General features: G+C 40.5%; 1 protein-coding gene across 1 annotated transcript in view; it reads left to right on the top strand.

The window, feature by feature from the left end:
* The window catches only part of CEP85L (centrosomal protein 85 like), a 1265215-nt gene that overhangs the window by 798101 nt on the left and 441969 nt on the right, over window positions 1–25145 (top strand). The window lies entirely within an intron of this gene.

Raw genomic sequence — 25145 nt, 5'->3', positions numbered from 1 at the left:
TTTGGGAAAAACCCAATTCCCATGAATTACCACATTGATGGTAGTCCACTGAACAGAGGCGTTGTAAGAGATTTGGGAACAAAGGTTGACAGCAACCTCTCTTTTGACCACCACACTGCCCTGTGGTCAGAAAGGCCTTCTATGTGGCACATCTCATTACTAAGGGCTTTGCATCCAGGAAGAAAGAGGTCATTGTCTCCCTCTACTCTTACCTCATTAGGCCAGTCATCGAGTACAATGCCCCATTTGGCATGTACCTCACTAGACACTTGCAACAACTAGAGAGACCACAAACCTACCTCACAAAGAGGATCCTAGGCCTTAAACACTTGTCCTCTGTGGACAGACTCAAAAATCTCCAGCTATTCTCTGTCTCATATCGCCTACATAGGGGCGATCTCTGCTTGACTTACAAAGCCATGTCTGACCCAGCTCTGCTAAAAATGCTACATCTAAAGAAATCACAATCCCTCTGCACCACATACTCCAGAGACCTCAGCCTCATGACCACAATCAACAGAACGTGCTGGAGGGACAGGTTCATAACCCAGAAGACTGCCCATGCTATGGTAATAGACTTCCCATACATGTCAAACAGAGCACCTCACTGGCCCTCTTCAAGAGAAATCTTGATGAGTGGATGGGAAATAGAAAATTCACCCTGGGGATCACTCCAATGGCTCTACTCGACAACGGCACTGAAAACTAAGGTCGGGTGACATGATGCCAGGATAATCCTGTGGGCTAGGCTTGTAAAGACTCCACGACCATTAGCCTAGTACACACCTATGAACGACTTGGAATCGAGTGGTTGAGAATTTTACTTATAGCTGGGCAGGAAGTGGGATTAAATATAATTTTTTGTTATTGGTATAATTTAGTTAGTGAGGTAATTGTAGCAAATTTAGACTTTTTAGTCCAGAACAGTGATGTGCTCTATGACTTGTATGAGCTGCAAATCTAGGTACCTTGATGTAACACTGTTCTGGTTTTGATTTTAGAGTGGTGTGGAGACTAGTCAGGAGCTGAGAACCATATAATAGAGAGGAGAGTAGGTATGCAATGGTAAGAGTGATTCTGGTGGATGCAATAAAGAATTTGTTGTCTCTGTATAGCATTCATCTTTTTTGTGATTTTTTTTTTATACTGCTGTGTATGTGAAGATCATATTTGAGGTTATCATCTGTTGTAACCCCCAGCAGTTTTGTATGGGGTACTGTTTCATTTGGTTTGTTGTTTAGCAATGTGATCGTAGTTGTTTTTCTCGTAAGAGATTTGGGGAAAAATAAAAGGAGTTTGGTTTTCTTAGGATTAAGAAAGAGAGTTGGTAGTTACAAAGCCAGTTTTCAATAGAGTTAAAGGCATGCTGTATAATCTCTTCTGAATTTTCTAGATTGTCTGAGAGGCAGGTAAGAGTGGAGTCATTTGCATGCTGTACAAAAGATGTTTGTTGTATAGAAGTGTAAAGATTGTTTATAAAAATATTAAATAGAAGAGGACCAAGGATAGAGCCTTATGGTACACCTGTAATGATGGGTAGATAAGGGGAAAAGCTAGAATTTAATTTGACTGTCTTCTAGTGTTCTGACAAGTAATTGTTAAACCGCTGAAGAGTAGGTTGTGAGATACCTGTTGTGGACTGCTGTAGTAGGAGTTTTTTTTTTTTTTTTTTATGAACATAGTATTGAAAGCTCTTGGTAAGTCTAGGAATAAGGACTGTAGTAGTTTACTTCTAGCCCTGGCTTTATTTGTGTTATCTGTAAAGTTTATGAGGGCAATTGTCTTACAATGGGCTGGTCTAAAACCAGGTTAAGTATCAGTTCGTGATTGCTTCTTTAAGAGATGCAGGAGCAGTTGTTTTATGTATTACGGACACATTTTTCCAATATTTTTAGAGGCAAAATAATATGGCAATGGGTCTGAAATTAGATATTTCGATAGAAGGGACATCTTTATGAAAAAGGGATTATATGGTATGTTTTTTTCCAGATGATAGGAAAATAGGATTCATGTATTGACCCATTTGTGTAGATGGAGACTGGATATGCAATGGCATTGGAAACAATTTTGAGGTATTCTGCAGGACGATTATTTGCATGGGGTAGGCAGGAGTGGGAACACTGGCTTCATACGAGTTCTCGTCTCTTGACCTGAGCACAAATTTGTGGAAGCATGATCTGGGTGTCAGTGACTCTTGTTGAATAGTTCTAACCTGTAGCAGCACTTTTCTGTTCCTGCTATGAAAAGCCATTTGCACAACTTTGCTCTGTTATTGTGAAGAAATGCATAAGAAGTTGTACATTTTGTGACAAATGTCCTGTTACAACTACATTGTTCTGGTAATCTCTTAAATGAGATTCTTGCAATACTGTAGGTTGTTTATGTCTGTAATTCCTTATCTTGAAAATAATTTTCCATTAGCCACACTCCACCTTTGGGTATTTGTTAACTTTACAGACTCTGGTGAAACTTTGAATAGTAATTAACTCAGCTCAGTTGCACACATTTTTGATATTGAAGCAAGTATCTTCCCACTTTGTTCCATGGTCACCTTAGAGGTCACCTTAGAAATGTCTGATAAGTCATCTCTTCTGTTGGACTACCATTGTGCTAAGTATTACATACCACATGACTCTGAAATGGAGTTCTATTCAGATTGTACCAACATTTCTGACCAGTGTAACACATCCACATCATTTTTCTATTTTTCCTTGTTACGTTTCATAGTTCCGCAAGTATGGCTTGTGTATTCGTCAGTGTTTATTTCTTTAGATGACTTGATACTGTTCCTTTTAAGCCTTGTATGGTATTTATTTCTTCACACAAAATTTTGGTTCATGCTGCTTTCTCTATCCATTTGAAGCATCTGCATTTCCATATAATTATCAGTACACTGCTGAATGTCTCTTCTTCTTTTCAGTCATTTACAACTGTGGAATTGCCCACATAACTCCCAGTTTGTCAGCAGGAAGCTGTTTTGCTTCTCTGACAAATAGGACTGACAGCATAGCTGCAGTTTGCATTTTCTTTTCTGTTTTGTACTTCACATCTATGTCCTATTTCTGTAATCGCACCAATATTTTCTTTAGCATGCGTAGCTTCCTGTACAGTCTTCTTAAATATGCTCTGTAATAGCTTTGTATTCTTTTTCTAGCAGTACTTTTCCCATTTATATATTTCTGGAACTTTTCAGAACTATATACTATTGCAGTTATCTCATTTTCTGTCTGAGCATATGTTTTCTGGCATTTCATAAAGCCTGTAGGCCCATAAGCAACTGATTTATCATCTTGCAGAACTCATTATACTAATTCTGTTCTGACTGGATTCTGTTTGTAATGTATATGACTTGTTCACTTAAGAATATTTCAGTGTGAGCACTTAAATCACTGACTCTTTAGGTATTCCAAACTATTTTCTTGCTCAGTACTCCAGTACCATTGTAGATTTGTTCCATTAATTTATTCATGGCAGACTTAAGGTCTACATATTTAGAATAAACTTTGAAAGATACTGCTTCACAGCAAGAAATCCCTTGTGATTCTGTTTATACTCTGAAGGAAGACATTTGTACTATAGCTTTGACTTTTGTAATGCCTGATTTTAAACTTTCTGGTATTAAGATGCAACCAACATGTATCAGTTGTTTTTCTTACTTGTTTCAGTAGTTTAGTCATTTGCATATCATGCTGTTCTTTTTCCTGTAGTATGTCATAAGTTATTTTGACAAACATCAATTCCCTCGGTGTGTAATTCAGATCTCTGAAACATTTAAGGTGCCTGTGATATAGCAAGTAGAAGTCTCAGACATCCATATTTTCTCATAGGGACACATTAAATTATACAGATTGATTGAAGCTTTTTTTCCTCAAGCTTTAATTTAACAAAGTTCCTGATTAGCATAAGCACAGAAAAATGTTCTGCTTCTGGCATGGCAGACACCATTTCTTCATTTGTGTGACATGGCTACCACTTTTTATACCTTTATTAAGATTTTGTGGATCAGTACAAATACAGATTTTATGTTGTTTCACAAAGTAGCAATGCTGGTAAGCCTTTAAGTAGACTATATGTTTCTGTTGCACCCACACACTGTATGCATTTCAGCTTCTTCTTGATTTTACTTCATAAAGCTAACAGAATCTGTCCTGCAGCATAGCATTCATTCCTGGTAGTACTGCACATTGCAGCATTTGTCTGAATATGACAGAATGGCAGATGTTGGCAAGCAGCCGAAGTTAGTAAAAAAATAAATAAATATTCACACTTTTTAAGCAAATTGTCACTCTGCAACACCTTTTGATCAGGTCCGTACCATCACTGTGCTTTTTTTGTGCTTAGATTTGAGACATTAGGACTTGGCATATGCCTGTTTTCAGAGAACGCCTGAGGTGGTACATATGGGGGAGTTTTGGCCAGGATGCTAGGAAATTTCCATAATATCGTTTATTAAATGTGAGATACCACCAACACAGGTAAATGGGACTTTATTTTAACATGTCATCTGGAGGGCAGCACCCGTAATGCTACACTGCAGTGTCAGTACTGGAGTATGAATCCAAGCACCTTATAAAGGGTTAGAACCCAAAGCCTTCTGTGATACTCTTGACATCAAAAGTATGTTCATGACCTGTTGAAACACTGTCACTGTGGATTTACACTTAGTATTTTTCACCATCCCCAAAAGCCTCTGTTAAGTCAAAATATACAAAATCAGTGGCATGGCTTCAATGTCAACTGTTTTGAATTGAATTTTATATTTGTATTATTGTTTATACATGGAATCACTTTCTGACCCACTGGATTTTTGCTGGTCCTATTCAGCCCTGGAACTAATGTTCTGGTTGCCTTTGATGCCTTTATCTTCACAATAGCAGCAAACTCTTTCTAGTTGGAGTTCCTCTTCTCCCGAGTATCCAGATCTTGCTGTCACCATTGAGAGCTTCACTGACTCTTCACGCAGCTCAAGTTGATTGAGAGTTTTTTGCGATTAGCTGGGAGTAATGAATGAATTTTTCTAGCTATTCCTACTTCTTCCGAGTCAGGCAGTGGTTAGAGTTACTTTTGTAGCATCTTTTAGCTTCCAGTATATATTTTTATTGCCGTATTACCCTAACCTTACCCTTCTCATTCCCTCCCTGTTTTCTATGGTAAAACAGAAATTCTTTACCTTTCCTTCTAACTTGGAGCATTTAGTACAGTCAGATAAGGTTAACAGTGTTGTATTGTTGGATTGACTGAAAGCTGATTTCAAGAAGAGTTAGCATTGTTATCAGGTTGCTTTTTGACTATGTGCTATCATTGATGGAAGTGATTACTTTAAATGGATAAGAGTGGCAAGACTTGGGATTTTAAGAAGTGTAGGCATTACGGCAAGAAGATCCCTCTACAAGATTCAAAAAAGATGCGTCATGTTCCTTGGGGTAGAATGTCTCAACTCTAACTGCCAGTTATGCAAGAACTTCAGTTCCTTTGTCAACATAATCCACTGTTCCTTAAATGCCTACTTAAATCAGACCAACCTAAGGGGAAAGCGAGAGTGAAAGATAAAGAAAAGGATAGAGACCATGTCAGTGATAAGCCTGATTGTCCAGCAAAAAGAGAAGAATTAATTACCTGGTATGCTTATCCTGTACAGGCTTTCTCCTGCAAAGGTACCAAGGCTAGTGGCAAACTCTTCACCTCGACTAGGACCTTCCTGTTTGGTAACCTCATACAGATCTGCCTTGACCGTAGTCTTTAGGACTTCATGGACTCTGCTCCAAGTAAAGCAAAGAGATATTTCTTGGAGCAAGAGCTTTCTCTCTTTCTTTCTACATGCTCTGCATCAGCTACATTTTCTGTTCTTCTAGGTCCCTCAGGAATCCCCACACAACTGGATTGAGGTGAGATGATGTCTGCTTTCATAAAGGCTCTACTTCGACTTGGTGTCCCGTCTACCCCTCTGTATCTAGGATGGCACAAGAATAGTCCCAGTCCACTTTCCTTGCTGTTCCTGCTCCAGGCCAAGTTTTGGATGTGGGAGCTTCAGAACCAGTGAAAGTTCCAATGTCTCTGATCTTAGCACCCACAGAAATACTTTCTTCTTTGTTAATGCTCTCTATGTTGGTCGAGGTATCAGCCCAATCACTGTCAACACTGCCCCACCATCTAGTTATAAAGGATTCAGCACCAGGCACCCAGTTCTGACTCCTACCCCAATCCTTTTGGAGTGTTAAAGGTCTCAATGTTCAACCCTTGCAGTTCATCGGTTCATAGATTAGTAGTAGGCTAACTACACTTATGGGCCATTTTAAGCCTAGCCAATTATCCCATGTGAGAATCAAACCATGTACCTTGTGTGTAAGGCAAACACCTTAACCATTACACCAGCCTCCCATGTGCCAAAGTTCTCCATAGTTTCCTCAGTGCTGGAGTCATTGGTGCCAGTGGTTTGTGTCAACTACCGTCTTTCTGCATCAGCACCTAGTGCAGCCAGCTCTGATAACTTCACCTCTGGGTACCTTGGCAGATGGCTCTATGCGGAGGAACCCTGATTTGGTAGAACAGACGCTCATTTCATTAATTCCATCCATAGGCAACGTTGAAGCACAAGCCTGTAAGTCGTTGACCTGTCTTGCCCCTTCAGAAATGAGGACTTTATAGGCATTAATTATCAAGGTTTCGGGTGCCTTCTCCGCAGGACAGCTTGGATGAATTCCTTCTGAACTCACCCAGGAAGATGTAGTGTAAGAGGAAGTAGTTAGACTCCCCTTCAGAGTCCTCCTCCCCTGTTGTGAACCTCTGTGAAGGAGGGTATTGAAGGGAACCTCCCCTTAACACACCACATTCAATGTAATCCTAGAAATGACTAGAGAGAGGGGGGATCCTAGTCAGTTGACCCCGCCTCTGTGGAGGAAGAGATCTTGCAATCATCTTATAAGTCCTTGTTCCCTGCAGTCTGAGTCAAGCCACCCCCAGACAGACTGATCCCTATGGTTTGCTCCAAGTCATGGAGGGAGCCAACTGTACTGGAGCCCATCCCATGTAAAACTTGACAGCATTCTGGGTCCCCAATGGTAACCAGCACTGGAGTAAGGGTCCTCTTGTCAATTCTGTTGTGGTGTCAGTGGCCTCCAAACATGAAGTCCTAGAACATGTCAAGATGATCCATCCTCCTAACAGACTGTGCCTGTTTAAATCATATTTTGTTGCTGCTTCAACTGCTGTAAAGGTTTTTTTTTATTTTGCTATTTTCACTGTGCAAAATAGTTGTTGCTAGTTTTTTGCTGTTTGCAAAGCATCTATTCTGTTTGTTCTGTTTTCCTGCCAAGCAGTGTTTTAAATAACTGATTTGTTTAAAGCATTCTTTAGTGCGTCCTTGCAGTTTAAAACATTTTTAGTGTCTCATTGCTGTTTAAGTGTTCCTGCCTAAATTAATGTAGCTAGTAGCTGTAACATAGTCCAGATATAGGTTTGCTGCATCTGAGTCTGTTTTTAGTGGCTGTTGTATTCTAAACCCATTTTCCAAGCAAACTTTGATTGGAAGGGACCCTTCTGCACCCTTGTGAAAACAGTGTGCTGATTGGAACCTGTCTGGTGAAGGGTGATTGGTCTATGGCTTGGACTAAGCATCTTCATTGGTTCTTTTGAGGTTCTTAAACATTTTTTTTTAAGATTTTAGCTTTTGGTATTTAAGCCCCACATTTGAGTGGGTTTCTGCCTGTTTACATGTCATGCAGCACTGCACACTGCTGCACAGTTGTGCGCTATAGCCAGACAGATAATTTCAACAAATTTTCCCTTACATACAGTTGTAGTACATTAGTTTTCATCTTTAGTACATCTCTGGTCTAAGAAGTATTGCTAGTGAGCTCTGACCTATAAAACCATCAGCTAAAAACCCACTCAGAAATACCCATCTACAGAGCACTTCCTAAATCAGTCCTGAAAGCACCCCCTTTGTGATAACAGTTCTTCAAACCTAGCATTATGGACAGTTGGACTACCCTTGCTTCTCCTGCCAGCCTTGTTGACTTGGGTCTCCAGAGGCAGTGTAGCAACTGCCTCATGTACACTGACAACCCTCTACTAATAACTCTGTGTAGTACTGAGTGCGAGAGATGTATCTACACCAAGAATCTTGAATCCCTGCTCTCTCACACTCTAAACAGTAACACTGAAGAGGTTGTCAACTCACCCACCAGTACTCCTGCACATAGTACCACTACTCATACACATAGTATGCATGCATCCAACACATAAATCAACATATGCAGAGGTTCTCTCAAAAAAATTACCGAAACACCGGCGACCTCCAAAACAAAAGACTGCTACAACTAAAACAGTTCCTACAGCACCTAAGACACACAGCAAAACCAGTTTCTCACCTACCAAGCCCTTAAGGCATTACACTCAAAACCAAAATTTCTTCCAGGCCCTCAAACATCTACCCAAACATCTACCCTCTTGTCATTGGAGACTCCATAGTGAGACACATGGATGTCTCACTCACCAGGTGAAATAAACAGAAAGTCATGGTCAGCTACCTGTTTGGTGCCAGGATTTGTCAGATCATACATGCACTCAGGTTATCTTGGCAACAAGTACCATTATGACTGTGTCATAACTCATGTTGGAGTGAATGACTTGAGATGTACCTCACTGGACTATATGAAGAGAGAGATGATTGAGCTCTCCGAGTATGTTTCCAAGACAGGTACATCCCTAACCTTGAGCAGCATATTACTCTCACATAGAATGATGCCACAGTGTAAACAAAAATTGATCGATTTCAATAATTGGCTTAATTTTTGGTGTCATTCAAAGGGGATCCAGTTAATGTCCTCCTGAGATAACATGGTCGACAAACCTCGCTGCTTTGCCAGAGACAGTTTTCACCTGCCACCACTAGGCTGTCAGCTGCTGGCAAAGGCTCTTTACTCCGCCATAGTGCCTTTTTAGACAAGGTCTCAAAAACAAAATTGTGGACATGTAAATTGCCAGCCATAACAAAATAAGGTTTATGCTGCTAAACACTAGGAGCTTTAACCAAAAACTGCACACCCTGGAAGCACTTCTATCACTGGAGGATGTAGATGTTTGTGCAGTCGCAGAAACCTGGTTCAAAACCTGAGAGAGTATCCCGGCCTAGCAAGGATACAATACCATCCACACCTTCCGACCGCAAAACAAATGTGTGAGAACCAGAGGAGAGGCAGTGTTTCTGTCTCTATTAGAGAGAAATTCACTTCCTGACTAGTTAGGACAACTTAATGGAGTTACTTTGTGTTCAGATTATTGTGGGTAACAACCCCATTCAAGTCATAGGTAGTTATAGATCCCCCTCCATGGCTTATGAAGCACACGAGGCTTGCTTGACCAGACTGGAGTCAATCCAAATATTGCCAAACACTCTGCTCATAGGGGATTTCAATTATCCCTCCATCAACTGGGAAACCTACTGTAGCCCTAACTCAGTAGTGCAAAAGTTCCTAGAGTTTAACTCAAATTCCCTGGAACAACTTGTTCAAATCCCAACAAGAGGAACAAACATACTAGATCTGGTACTTACTAACATGACAAACAGATGCACCACGGCAACTGTCGGACCCTCAGTTAAATCTGACCACAAATCTGTCGCCTTCGAACTGGCACAAACACCAGAACTCACAAAGGGTGAAGTCAGACTACAAAATTTCACCAAAGCAAGCTATACCCTCCTAGGCGAAGGTATAAATGCATCCCAAGTCCCACCCCCAGCTGCAATGGTAACTACACCAAAGCTTACACCAAAGCCCTGTACAATCACTTGTATAGACTTGGCTGTTCCAGAGAGCATCAAAGCCAGAACCCCAAGTAAAAAAAAAAAAAAAGCCACCCTGGTGGACATCCAGCATCAACAAACTTTGCAACAAATGCAAAAAGTTGCTGTCTAAGAAAACTAAAGTGAGGCCACAATGGAAAAGCACCGTCCTCAGCCTCAACAGGCAAATAAGACAACATGTCAAATCCTCTAAGGGTAACTTTGAGAAAATCTTAGCAGCTACAGCCAAGGATAATCATAAGACCTTTTGCAGCTATGTACATAGCTTAAAAGGTAGGACCCAAGCAAATGCGGAACTAGTGACTAATGGTATCACACACACTGATCCCGCAAAGATAGCAAACCTGCTAGTGGACAGATTTGGGGAAAGTTTCCCTCCCTTATCCCCTCCAAACTTATCACAAACCTGGTACATATCCGAAGAGCAGATCATTAAAGTCTTGTCTAAGGCAAAAAACGCAGCCTCTATGGGACCAAGACGATATCTTAGGCTGTCTTCTAAACAAGCTAAAACATGAATTAGCAACACCATTAAGTACCCTGTTTAATCACAGCCTAACCACTGACTTTGTTCTTGTGGAATGGAGAACAGTAACAGTTATGCTCCTCTACAAAAGTGGCTTAGCAGCAGACCCAGGGAATTATAGACCCACAACTCTGACCAACATTGTCTGTAAAGCCATGGAACGTATCATCATGGACCTCGTAAACAAAGTCATAGGCGACCTCCAAACCCTGGATCCCACCCAATTCGGCTTCATCAAGGGCAGATCCTACCTGTTAAACCTGGTGGATTTCTTCGAAAATGTGTCCAGGGCCATTGATAAGGGCATTTCTGTGCACACAGCATACCTCAACTTGCAAAGGTCTTTGACACAATCTGACACTCTGGCATTACTGAATGTAAACCCTTTGTTGCAAGATGGGTTGCCATCTGGCTCACAGACCGGTCACTCACTATCAAAGTGGGTGAATCCACATCAACCAGCAGACCTGTCACTAGAGGGGTGCCACAAGGGTTAGTGCTGGGCTCCATACTGTTTGGTATATACTTCTCAGAAGTTCAGGCCAAAACTAAGGGGCTGTGACTGACCAAGTCTGCGGATGACTGCAAACTGGGTACAGTTATTGAATCCCCAAATTATGTCAGCAAACTTCAGGAGGGTCTTACACAGACCAGCGACTGCTGTCTTAGTCACGGTCTCAAACTGAATGCAAAGAAATGCATCATCATTCCCTTTGGTAAAAACAATGTCCCTTCACGCTTGTCAAATTAACAACAATACACTATGTACCTACAAAGTGGTTAAGAGACCTGGGATCACAAGTAGATTGCAACTTTAATTTGACCACCATGTGTCTACTGAAGTGAGGAAAGCTTTCTACATAGTACACTTGACTAGCAAAGGCATTGCCTCTAGAGTAAAGAAGGTTATAACCCTCTATACTCATCACTAATCAGGCCCATAACTTGAGTCGTACAAAGCACCTGGAGCAATTGGAGAGACCTCAGAGTTTTCTAACTAAGAAGATCAAAGGACTCCAGCACGTGCCTTACACACATCAAGCAAAGTCCATGTCACTGTAGACTTATTAGGGGAGACTTATGCCTGGTTTATGGCGCAATCTGCGACCCAAATCTAATTCATTTGCTGCACAACTGTAAGTCGAACAGGACTAGAGCTACCCATTCTAGGACCTAAATATGACATGCGACTTGAATAGAACATGCTAGAGGGACAGATTTGTCTCCCAATGACTGCCGCATCTTTGGAATAGGCTGCTAGTTCATAGGAAGGAACCTGGATGAGTGGATGGGGCAACTGTAAATTCTTACCAGGGATAGCGCTCAGAACCCTGTCATTAGTAAATACAATCCCGGGTATTGATTAGAGTATCTATGGTATTACATTGGGGTGAAACAGCTAGGCTTCAGATGACCTCCGGGTCAATAGCCTTGCAATCTCCTATGGTCCTATGGCTCAACTTAGAAAGCAAGTGTATGCATTGAGAATATTTTCAATCCGAGCGATGAACTGCTTCATGCATATGATAGTTTTAGCCGGACCTAGCTGATAAAACTGTGGAAATGCTGAAGAAGTTGCCCACGTCTGACCTGCAGAAACCGCTGAAGACCCAGGTGATAGGTTCATAGGTTCATAGGTTCATACTAGGCTATCTGCCCGAGGGCATTTACAAGCCTAGCCCATAGTTTTGTGGCTTACGCCACCCCTTTAGTATGGGGAACTATACCCATTATTTTGCTGTGCCTCTGTTGAGCAGTGACACTGAGGTAATCCCTGGGGTATATCTGCGATCTCCCATCCATTGGTCAAGATTTCTCTTGAACAAGGCCAGCGAGGTGCTCTGCCTCACATATACCGGGATTTTATTCCACAGCATAGGGAGTCTTTGGGTGATGAATCTATCCTTCCAGCACGTCCTATTAATAGCCGTGTCGAGGTTTAAGTCTCCGCCCTTGTGGCTCTGATGGATCTAGATTTTTGAGGTGAAGCATATTCATCAAATCTGGGTTTGACATGGCCTTGTATGTTAGGCAAAGGTCACCTCTGAGCAAGCGGTGGCGACTGAATAGAGCTGGAGTTCTTTCAGTCGGGCAGCATAGGACAGATGTTTGAGACCCTTTATCCTTTTGGTGAGGAACTTTTGTGGCCTCTCCAGCTGCTGCAAGTGTCGGGTCAGATGCATTCCGAATGGGGCATTGTACTCAATCATTGGTCTGATGAGTGATGAGTATAGGGAGACTATGACCTCCCTTGATCTATATGAGAATCCCTTCATGATAAGGTGGGCAATGTAGAAGGTCTTCCTAACTACTTTAGCTACATGGGTGTCGAATGACAGACTACTATCAACCTGGGTCCCCAGGTCCTGATAACTTCTTCTGTACTCAGTGGATTGCCACCTATTTGGTAGCTAGGGGTAACCTTGTTTTTCCCGAAGGGTATGACTATGCATTTTTGGCATTTAACTTTAGGCCATGGCTCTGGCACCAGTTATCCGTTTCTGTGAGACCCTTCTGAAGGATATCTGTGTCAGATGTGTTTTCTACTATGGCGCCCAGTTTGCAGTCATCTGCAAACTTTGTCAGCCATAACCCTCCTGTGTTTGCTTGTACCGGAAAAGTAGATGCCAAACAAGAGTGGGCCCAGGACTGAGCCCTGTGGTACACCACTTGTGACAGGCTTTGAGTCTGACATGGCGCCAGCAACTCTGACCCTGTGGGTTCTGTCACTCAGCCAGTTTGCAACCCATCTTGTGATGTATGGGTTAGCATTTAAGCTGATGAGTTTTTCAATGATACCCGAGTGGGGTATTGTATCAAAGGCCTTCGCCAGATCGAGGTAGGCTGTATGGACTGCCTTTCCCTCATCAATGGCTTTGGTGACTGTTTCAAAAAGTCAACCAAGTTTAGAAGGCATGATCTGCCTTTGACAAAGCCAAACTGGGATGGATCCAAAGTCTGCAAATTCCCTATGTCTTTATTTATGAGGTCCATTATGATCCTCTCCATGGCTTTGCAGATAAGGCTTGTCAAGCTAATGGGCCGGTAATTTCCAGGGTCGGTGGAGGCACCGCCTTTGTGAAGTGGGACCACAGTTGCAGTGCGCCACTCCCAGAGGTAAGACTATGATTAAACAGCTGTCCTAGCTGTGGGTTTAATTCCTCGTTGAGTTCGTGGAGCACACAGCTGGGGACACCATCAGGTACCATGGATGCTGTGTTTTTGCTTTGGAGAGAGCAGTTCTCACTTGGGCGTTGGAGATGTTTGGGGGCTGCAATCGCTTGGTATAGATATCTCTCCTTTGGGGAGGGGAGAAGTTTGCACTGAACCTGTCAGCCAGTATGTTGGCAATGTCTGTAGGATCAGTAATCTTCACATCATTTTGAACTAGTTCTGAGCATATCTGGGAGTTTCCTCCCAGGTTTCTAACATAGCTAAAGAAGGCCTTATGATTGTCTTTTGAGTCTTTAGCTATTTTTCTCTCAAAATTTGCTTTGGATGATTTTATGAGAGCTCTTAGTTTTTACTTATAGTGATCAAGGGTGTCTTACCTTTTAAGGATTTTGCTCTATCTTGTAGTAGCTTCCTCCTTTTGTTGTAGAGTTTGTTTATGGCTGGGGTCCACCAGAGTGGACGCTTGCCTTTGGTACAAAGAGTCTTTGTTTTGCTTGGGATTGCCTTATCCATACAGTCCTGCAGGTGCTGGTAGAAGGCATTTGTAAGTGATTCAGCGACTTGAGTACTGTTTTCCGTCGGCTCGGGGCCTTAAAGGAGACCACACTAGTCTTTAGAAGTGTGAAGTCTTTCGAGAAGTTCTTTACTGTGGTCTTTTTTATTTCAGGTGGGGGTGGGATGAGGACCTCCAGCGAGATTAGTTTGTGATCTGATCTCACCAGTGAGGGGTATACTTCCGGTGTTGAACATTGTGCTCCCATGTTCGTGATGATGAGATCAAGTATGTTTTCTCCTCTTGTGGGGATGGTGACTAGTTGTTCCATGGCATTTGAGTTTATGAATTCCAGGAACTTTTGGGCTAGGGTGTTTGGGCTTGAGTAGTGTTCCCAGTCTATATTAGGGTAATTGAAGTCACCTAGTATGATGGTGTTTGGTGATACATTTATCCCTCTAGTGTTTTCAGGAAGGCCATGTGAGGTTCCTGAGTTTGTGAGGTGGCCTGTAACATGCTACAATTTGCAGAGCAGTCTTGCCTATGGTTAATTGCACCTGGATGGTCTCCGATGCATCGCGTTGCCACCAGTCTTGAGGTGTGGGTGTCTTTGATGAATATGGATACCCCTCCTTTCTTGGTATTGTCCGGATTTTGGGGCCGGGCATGATAAGAGGTAAAACCTGATAGTGCTGGGGTGCTCTCAGGAGCCTTGAACCAGGTTTCTGTCACTGCACAGACATCGATGTTCTCCATACTGAGAAGGGCCTCGTGCATTTTGAGATTTAGACTTCTGGCATTGAGCAGCATTACCCTTAGTTTTTTTCCTTTTTGTGTTCTAGGGTGGTAGGTTTAGAATTTGAGCCTTGCCTAAAAAGGCACTATGGGGTGGCAAGAGCCTTTGCCAATATCCGGAATCCCAGGGTGACAGGTGCAAGCCGTCCCTTGCGAAGCAGCGTGGCTTGTCCAGCATGTCATCCCAGGCAGACAGACATTGGATCCCCTTTGAATGACACCAGAGTTTAAGCCAATTGTTAAAGCTGATCATCTTATCTCTGTATTGTGGCATCATTCTTGGTGAAGGTAGGATACTGCTCAAGGTCAGGGTCATACCTGCCTGGGCTACATAATCAGAGAGCTCCTCAATGTCTCTTTTCATGTAGTCCAAGGAGGCGTCTCAGGTCGTTTACACCAGCGTGGACAATGACTGAGTCATATTTGTACCTGCTGTTGAGAGACCTGAGTGCTTGCGTTATGTGGCGGATTCTAGCCCGACAGGCAGCTTACTGTGACCTTCTCCTTACTCAGTCTGGTGAGCGGGACGTCAGTGTGTCTGACTATGGAGTCACCAATGACTAGTGTGTCTGGCATTGTGTTTGGCCTTAAGGGCTGTGACTGTTTGACACTCTGACTGTGAGGTCTATGTGTTGCAGGTGTTGTGTTCTGAGGTGGTGGTTGTTTGGGTGTCTGCTTTGGTGGCCTCTGCTGTTTTGGTAGATTTTTGATCAGAGCCGAGTATGTCTTTGTGTGTTTATGTGTATGATTTGAGGTTGTGATGGTACTATGTGAGACTGGGTCTATAGTGTGTGTGGTAACCTTCTCCTCCTGACTGGTCTTGCCAGTCCTATGTTGAGAGAGCTCAGCCTCCAGTTTGGCCGTATAGTTGCATCTCTCGCATGTATTTGTGTTTTGTGGGAGGAGGAGAGGGTTGTCTGTGTACATGAGGCAATTGTAACATTGCCTCAATATTCCCAGGTTCACCAGCTGAGCAGGAGAGGACACTAGCAACTGATCCCTCGACATGCTAGAAGGACTAGACAAAAAACTTTAAAAGAGATTCCGGGGGACGTGAGTGACCGAGAAATGGGGGTTTGCCTTTTTGGGGTGCTATCTATAAGAGTGCCGTATCAAGGTAATAAGTATATAACCATTAATTATGCCTTGCTACATAATGCAACAGATAGAGCAACAAGTTCATCTGCTTCAGGCGTTGTAATGCACCTTTAGGCTTGGATATGCCTTATAGACTTTGTAGGACACTTTAAGGTGGCTTTTGTCAAGGCATCTTTTGATGGAACTTAAGGCATCTTTTGATGGAACTTCTCTGTTTGAACAGATAGTTAAGGATAAACTACTACAATGTGAGTAAGAAGGCAAAATTTCCAGTCTGTCCGAGATCCTTTCAGTGGAATCAGATTGATTTCACGAATATCTGGTTTTGCAAATTCCATCATTCCCAGCACAAGCAGCAGTACAGCAGAGGATCCCGTAGTAGAGGGAATTTATCTACTAATCACCACCAAAGAGACAGAGGTGGTCCACACCAGTAAGGGTTCAGAGGACCTTCTCAACAATTCTTTTAGTATGAATCCTGAATGGTTGCCTATCTTCCTCTGGAGAGAGTATGGTGATATCGTTCTCTACATCCAACTATATGGTTTGCAATCATACAGGACAAACGGATCAAGGACATTATAACTAGAGTCTACTTCATAGCATTTTTCAAAACTGCCCACTCTCCTTTCCCACGCTTAGTGCCACCCCATCAGATGAGGGTGGCCCTGAAGGAGGTGTACAGTCCCCTGTTGAAAAGAGCCATGTAAGAGATCCCACTAGCTCAGAGAATGTCTGGATTTTACTCTCATTTTTTCTTCTGCCCCAAAACTCTCAGGACCTTAGTCTGGATCTAAACCTCATTTTTCTGAATCAGTAAGTAAAGGAGGTGCCATTCCAGATGTTCATGATGCAGTCTATCCTATTGTGCTTGCAGGCAGGAGAGTATTTGTGCCCTTTGGTTCTCTACCTATACGACTGGCTCATTGCTGCAATTACAGTGCAGTTATTATGGCAAGGCAGTGTTTGCTCCATCCATGCCTCTCCCTGGGGATCAGGGTTAACCTAGCAAAATCACAACTAGAATTCTCCCAGTGAGCAAGACTACCTTCAGGAAGAATTACTTCAGTAGTGCAAGTAGTCGTAGATCTGTCACAAAGTCTGTCACCCTGTGCATTGGCAGTTCTAAAGGTATTGGACCTTGTGACAGCTTCCATCTAGACAGTAGAAAATTCCAAACTAAACACGAGAGTCCTCCAGTGAAGTTAAGCAGCACAACCAATGATGCAAAGTATAAAGCTTTCAAAAATTTGTCTGAAACACCTACTGTGCTGGTAAAAACTTGAACATCTGAGTTCAAGAACTCCTTTTGTCCAGCCTATCCCTGCTGCCATGAGTACCATGGATGCATTCTTCGTGTGGTGAGGGGCATTATCTTTTAGGATTGCCTAAGGGACGTGTAATACAGAAGAGGCCAGATTACACATCAGCGTCTTGAAGATAAGAGCAGTTTTCTGACAGCTATGGACATTTTAATATCTGCTCCCCCAAGGTGCAGTGTCCATTCACTCAGACAACATGGCAGAGAATGCGGTACATAAGAAGGTTGGTGCCTCATCTTACCTTCTATCCAGAGAAGGTATGAGAATTTGGGAATGGGCCATAATGTCACATCATTCTGTGATAGCATTGCACATATCAAGGACTTAGTGTGATTGCATACAGGCTGAGCATCAACTTCTGCTCCCAGTAAATGTTCTCTAGACACGTCAGTACTATTCAAGATCTTATGCAAGTGACAAAACTTTGTTGCAGTTTCTTTGATTTAGCATTAAACACCAAGTGTGACTTTTTTATCATTATCCCCAAGAGATGCATTCTCCCATGTTTGGCCCTCAGGGCTCCTGTATACCTTTTCTCCAGTTACAGTCTTAAATTCTTTTACAAAATGTCAGGATGTGCAGAGCCAAGGTCATTCTCATAGTACCATTTTGGTTTCACCAGATTTGGTTCCTCCTGCTTTGGCCATATCAGAGTAGAAAGCTTTTTTTTTCTCCCCTCAGCACCATCTCCTGCTGCCTCACTCGTCCAGTCAGTCTCATCTGGACATTGACTTCCTCTATTGCTTCTCCACTGCATCTGATGGCTAGGGACCCTAAGCTCCCATCTGAAGTTATCAACTTGGTTATATCCCCTCATCGGTGAGACTACTTCCACCAGGAGACCGATCACCAGCAGAGTATCAAAGGGCTCTGTGTTGGGCCTACAGATGTTTGGCATCTACTTCATGGAAGTAAAGGCTAATGTCAAAGGCCTCTCTGTCACCAAAATTGCAAATGACTATAAATTGGGAGCTATCATAGATTCCCCTGACAACAGCAACATCTTAGAAGAGGGTCTAACACAAACAAAATAACTGGTACCATATCCATGGATTAAAAGTCAGTGCAAAGAAGTGAAATTATAGTGTCCTTTCGGAAATCATCCACCCAAGCCAATTACTCTTTTGATAAAACACCACTAAGAGTTGACCAGATAGTTAGGGATCTGGGAACATATGTACAAAGTAATCTGAGCTTTGACCAACATGTACCCAATATAGTAAGAAAATCATTCTGTCACCCAACTCGTAAGGAGGTGTGGCATCCAGGTCCAAGGAAGTTATTGTACCATTCTACTTGGCCCTTATCAGACCCATTAATTAATTCATTGCCCCCTCTGGCATGTACTTAACCAGGCACTTGAGACAGTTGGAATGCCGTAAAAGGTTCCTCACCAGGAGAATCCAGGGTATGTATGCACTGTCCTACACAGATTGCTTAAGGCCCTATTAATGTACTCAGTCTCCTACAGGTTACTGAGAGGCAATCTATGCATAGCATATAATGCATCCTCCGTTCCAGCTCTGATGGATCTCTTGCACATTTGCAAAACAAACAGCACCAGAAGCAGTAGCTTAAATAGAATATGATGGAGAAGACAGATGTGTCTCAAGGGATCCCTGCGCTATGGAATAACCCTGTTCAAAAGAAACCTCAATCGTCAGATGGGAAATCGCAGATTAACTCCCAGTATGACCCCCATGTCTCTGAAGGATGGAGGTAGACAGTAAGTAAGTTAATCCCCAACTAACATGTATCTAACTCTTAGCTACCACTTTACAAACATAACCCACCATATAGGTATCCAAAGCACTGTGGGACAAAACTGGGTTTGGTTGCACTGCTTGTAATGAACTGTGTGGTAGTTAGCCTAGTATAACCTATGAAACTATTAAGGCCCTCGACAAGAAAGATAAAGGAAAATGGAAGAAAATCTTTGAGCTGCTCAACACCACATAGATACTTTTTCAGCCCCTACATCTCAAGTGATGACCTTTCTGGCAGATGTATTTGAAGTATGAGGTAGTTACTGTTTCATTGTGGTTCATTTATCCACTATCTCTTCTTATCAATGAATGTCTTCATCTTTAACAAGCTCTGTAAATTATTTTTAAAAAATATTTTATTCCAAACCTTCTTTAACTACCTATGATTCTCCATGAGATCTACATTTTATTCTAGAAAAACTTCCTCTCTCCCCTTTGAACCCATTAACTCTGCTGTCATGTAATTCCTGTGATGGAAAACTATTCTTTTTATTAGCCATCACGTTTGCTGAACGAGTTCCTGAAATGCAGGCCTTACATCTAAGTTACCTATTTAATTTTCTATAAAGACAGGGTGTCACTGAAAACTAACCCATTCTGTGTCCTGAGTTGCCACACAGTCAGATTTGAACCAATCCATTCATCATCCTGTGTTCTTCCCAAATCATTCTAATAGGGGAGAGTATAAGGTGCATTGTTTAAATGTGAATTGACCTTCATTGAACAAAACATTTCAGCAAGGATGTCCAGCTGTTTATTTCCTTTTACACCTTAAAAAAGGTCACAAAGTAACTAAATTGACACTGTCTGAATGAATTTCTGATTATATTACCTCCTGTAGCTCACTGATCAAGAAGTCTGTGCCTTCTAGACCAAAATCAGGGCTCAAGCTATGTCCACAGCTTTCTTCAGAAATTTTACCCTGAGAAGAAATTTGTGCTGCTTCTGAGTAGTCTGCCTTACATTCCTTTGCTAAGCACTACAGTTTATACATCTTATCTAGAGCTTAGGCATCATTGGGGACCTCCAGTGTTAACGGTTTTTATCTTAGGCTTCCCAAGGTCTACTGAGATTCTGTCCATTAGTCCAAGTGTCCAAATAAGACAAGGATAAATATGCAAGTCGTGCTTACAAGAACATTAGATTTAGCTGGTATTTGCCCAGACACTGGAGCAACCCACTCATGTAATCCCTCCCTGCTAAATTGTCATACCCAGAGGAACACCACAGACATTGGTCTTAGTTCTCATGTTCCCATTTCTGTTTTAGGCAATCAATCCTTATCTTAAATTACGACTAGAATAAATAAGCAATTTACATATAGTAGGTTCAGTTTACTTTCTTTCAAACTAATTGCTTTCAGCCTTTTAGTAGACATTACATTACATTCAATGCCAGTGTCTAGTCTAAGTACCATGCTTTGATTATTAATTTTGCAGCTGTCATCCGAGAGACTTCTGCTCACATTTTCTGTACTTTTTTCTTGACCATTATTTGCATATTCTCAATAAACTGTGCCTACAGATAACTAGTTTTTGCATGTCTGCTCCAGTACTTGGGATCTCTCAGAAAATTTGGTTGTGTAAATTTGCACAGTTTAGTAAACTTACCTAGTTTTCATTGCAGATCATTTGTTTTTATGTGAATGCTGTGATTTGTATGATTTGTTAACAAGTGACATACATGTTTGTTTATTTGGCTGTTTGTTTTGGATTGCAGGTGCTCTCTAATGGGATTTATGGGGGCACATTACTCATAGAAAGGTGAGAAACTGAGGTTCTGTTAAAATTTCTGTGACCTCAGGTAGTTTATATAAGGGTATTTGGCAGAGCCTCCACATTGGGTATGCAGAGGCACAGTACCAGGGCAAAAACAATTATTTTGTGTTATTGTGCAATGTTTCTCTCTGCTGTTTAGATTTAGACCATTTTTATATTTTGTATTTCAGCTTGTGGTGTTTCTGTTTTTTTACAGATGTGTTTATTTGATACTTGCGGCCTCAGTTAATGTGGGATTTAGCAGTGACCAGTCCCATATATTTTTCATGTTTGCCAAAGTTGCCATGATTCATTTTACACTTTTCTGCTCTTTTTTTAACTTTGTTTCACGTACAACTTTACGTACTTCTAGGGTTACCACCTGTCCCGCTATGCAAGACAGTCCCCATTTGGGCAGCTGTGTCCTGAGGAAAAATACAAATGTCAAGTGACATATTTCCTATATTTCCTTTATTAGTTGCATAAGACAATTATTTTGAATATGAAATACCTAAATAGTTTATAGAAGAATATAAATATCTCAAATTCTACAAGAATGAGATTTTATTTTAGCAAAAAGTGAAGTGCAGTCCTTTGTGCTGGTTCTTTGTATGATTTGTCCTGCAAAAGTCTCACATTTCCAAAAAAATGCTCTACTCTGGACATTTGAAAAGGTGGCAGCCCTACATATCTCAAACTTTTTTGTGAGATTTCTTAACTGTGACAAAATCGTTTCACTCACTTTGCATACATCATTTACTTTAGCATTAAATCTGATTCTGTTAACTATATGCCTCTTGTCTGAGAGCATTCCTAGTATCATACTTGATTCTGTCTCATGCAAATGAGCCATGTAATTCACCAAATTCAGTCTTTGGTTTATTTTAGTAACATAAGCATCAATAGTTCATTGAGACTTGAGATTCCAAAATGGTGGACAGACTGTAAGCACACTAACAGTGCAGCTCCTGCATTCCTATACTGTAATCTGACTTCAAACCAGCACATCGCTTAGGAAAAGTATATCAAACAGTGGATTAAAGCAGAAATACGAGTACTTACTTGTTTCATCTTTATTTTTCAAAAATTCTCTCATTCTGAAGGAAAAATAATTACTTGTTGGAAACAGAGCCCTGAACCGCATGGTGTGGATTCTTCAAGACTAACAGACCTAATAAGAGGAAAGTAACAAGAAAAACAACTTTCATAATAAGACTTATCATTTAAAATTCTGCACTACTACTAGGAATCTAACTATACAAGATTACTGGAGAATCAGCCAGATCGGATAGAAACTGCAATCACAAAAAACAAACTGTCTGCAATTACTACTCCTGAGAAAGAAACCACTTCTAAAAGGCAAAAAATTAACACGCAACAAGAAGCTGGTAAAATGTCTCAAAGATTAAAACAGGAACAACCTTTAACACTGGAAGATCTGAAAACTGCTTTACAATCTTTACAAACAGAAGTGCAGGGTTCCTCTCATAAGCTAACTACATTTGGCTCTACTCCGGACCAGATTGTGCTTAGACTTGAACAAAATGAAGCTAAAATTATGGACAATGAGCTAAAAGTAAATGAACTGCAACAAAAAGCACAAACCAATGACACCATAATTAAAGAATTACAGCAAAAAATGTTAGACTTGGAAGCTAGAAGCCGGATAAATAATTTTATCATAAGAGGTATTCCAGAGAGCTTTGATCATCTACAACTTATTCCAATAATAAAAGAAATACTAAGATCTCTTCTAACTAATAAAGATCTCCGGGATGAGATGGTGATCAAAAAGCTCACAGAGTTATAAAGCATACACAACCAAGTGATCTTCCTAGACAAAGCTATATCAGACTGCTTAATTCAGCACATGTTCAACAGATACTGTCAGCTTATAAGATTAAAAAGAATGTTACATGGAGAGCACATAAAATTACGATTACTCAAGATCTTCCTTTACAAATTAAAATCGACAAACTCAGCAAATACTGCAGTTACCTTATTGAAAATAAGATTCGTTTCCAAATGAGATATCCTGCAACTTTAACATTTTATTACAAAGAAGAAAAAATATCCTTGGAAACACCTGACCAGGTAAAATCCACCTTCCTGCGTCTCTTCAAAGTAAATCCTGCCTCAGACGACTCTTTTCTTATCTTTTGATCCAAAAACAACATTTGGAAGGCTAAACAAGTGATACAGCTCCAAAGAACTACATGACGGAAGAATATACCACTCTTATGGGAAATTTTAAACAAATGGATGTGGAATGTGTTCTAAATAACTGCTTACTTGCCTGTAATGAAAACGTCTTTGCTACACTGTAGTACTTTATTAACTGCCTTTTACTTTTAAAAGTTGCAAAGCTACCTAACACTGACTGAGAAATTACTTTAAAGTGCATTTACAGCTTAAAAAAAGAAGTGTTAAATTACATTTAAAAAATGGGATATAACCTTTGATATAATAGTTTAAGTAGTGTTAATACTAGATATAAGTAGTTTCAGTTAAAATGTATACTCATTCTACTGGCATAATCATTGAGTTGCTTTTAAGTCTGTCTATGAGCAAGGTACCAAAACATTTCTCTTTTTTTTTTTTGTTCAGTCGATGGCACTGGTTAATTATTACTATATGAGTTCACAATGATGTGTTTATATGGCTTTTGACAGTGCAGTGTTAAATGAAGTTTCCAATACATTTTAAAGAACCACAGTTAGTTGCTGTTAGCAAGAATAAGGCAAATGTTGATTTTAAAGTGCTGCCTTCTGTAAATGTTTAAAATGTATAAACATTATTCAGCTGGCATAACCATTGAGTTACTTATAAAATCATTTCTCTTTTTTCTCTCTGTTTGTTCAAGTAGATGGCACTGGTTAATTATTATGTGAGTACACAATGATGGATCTATATGGCTTTTGCTAGTGCAATGTTAAATGAAGTTTCCAATACATCTTAAAGAAACACAGTTAGTTGCTGTTAGTAAGAATAAGGCAAATGTTGTGGAATTTTAAAGTGCTGCCTTCTTTAAATGCTTAAAATGTATAATCATTATTTTACTGGCATAACCATTGAGTTACCTTTAAATGTGTCTATGAGCAAGGTACAAAAACATTTTTCTCTTTTTTTTTTCCCCTGTTTGTCCAGTAGATGGCACTGGTTAATAATATGAGTTCACAATGATTGCTTGTATGGTTTTTGACAGTGCAGTGTTGAACGAAGTTTCCAATACATTTTAAAGAACCACAGTTAGTTGCTGTTAGCAAGAATAATGCAAATGTTGTTGAATTTTTAAAATGTTGCACGTTTTAAATGTACATATATTGTACTTGGTTTTTGAAAATATTGTTTTGTTAACTCTTTAATAACTCTTGAAATGTTAAGAATTATAATATGTTGCTGTTACTACAAAACTTTTTATAAAAGCTACTTTTCTCTTTCTCTTTGTATAATATCTAAGGGTACAATTAATATAATATTTTAATAAGTCTGAAAATGAATATGCAGTATATAAATAATAAAAGGAGCGGGATGAGCACAGTCTGTTAGCTGATGACTGTTCGCATTTGGAACAGTATGGGTATTATTGACATCCCTCATATATATCTACTCCTTGTTGTTAAAAATAATTGCTTCTTTTAGTTTCTTAACTCATGCACATTTACAGATACAGAGGGATGGGTGGTTAGGCACCTATTTAGAGTTTAGGAGTATAAAAGTCACAACATTTATTCTTAAGATAAATACACTAACAGACAAAGTTTATAATTGTATTTTTGAGTATCAACTAATGAGAAACTTCAACAATATTAATACAAAATGATAACCATAAACTCTTGGAATGTTAAAGGGATGGTAGATAAAAAGAAATTTAATCATGCACCTCACATATCAAACTAAAGCTGCTATAACTTTCTTGCAAGAAACTCACTTAGATGACCAACTTTGGGTTAGGGAAAGGAAAAGAAAATGGGTTAAAACAATAGTTGCTGCAAATTATAGTTCTTTGTCCAGGGTAGTGGCCATTATAGTAAATAAATCCTTCCAAGGAGAGGTTACTTCCTATGAACCTGACTCAAAGGGAAGATGGGTATTATTTACTACTGAATATCATACTTTTAACAAACCATTACTCTTTCTTAGTATATACAGCCCCTGCTCAAATCAACAGCTCTTCATTTATGAAATCTTTAATATATTTGCCAAATACCCAAATCATCTTTTTATTGAAGGTGGGGACTGGAATGCTTTACTAAATCTAGATAAGGATAGATTGCATAATAAAAACAGACAGAATCTACCACTACAGCACTTGAAGAATTACAAAATACATTTGAACTAGTTGACCCTTATGTTAAATTTCAGTATGATAAAACAATATCTAGATTCACTTTCTTTTCAGCCACTCT

Source organism: Protopterus annectens, chromosome 1.part1 (assembly GCF_019279795.1).
Source record: "Protopterus annectens isolate FY-2018-M chromosome 1.part1, PAN1.0, whole genome shotgun sequence".
NCBI classification, from domain to species: Eukaryota; Metazoa; Chordata; order Ceratodontiformes; family Protopteridae; genus Protopterus; species Protopterus annectens.
Note: the sequence above shows the minus strand (reverse complement) of the source record. Positions and strands in the feature narration are given on the sequence as shown.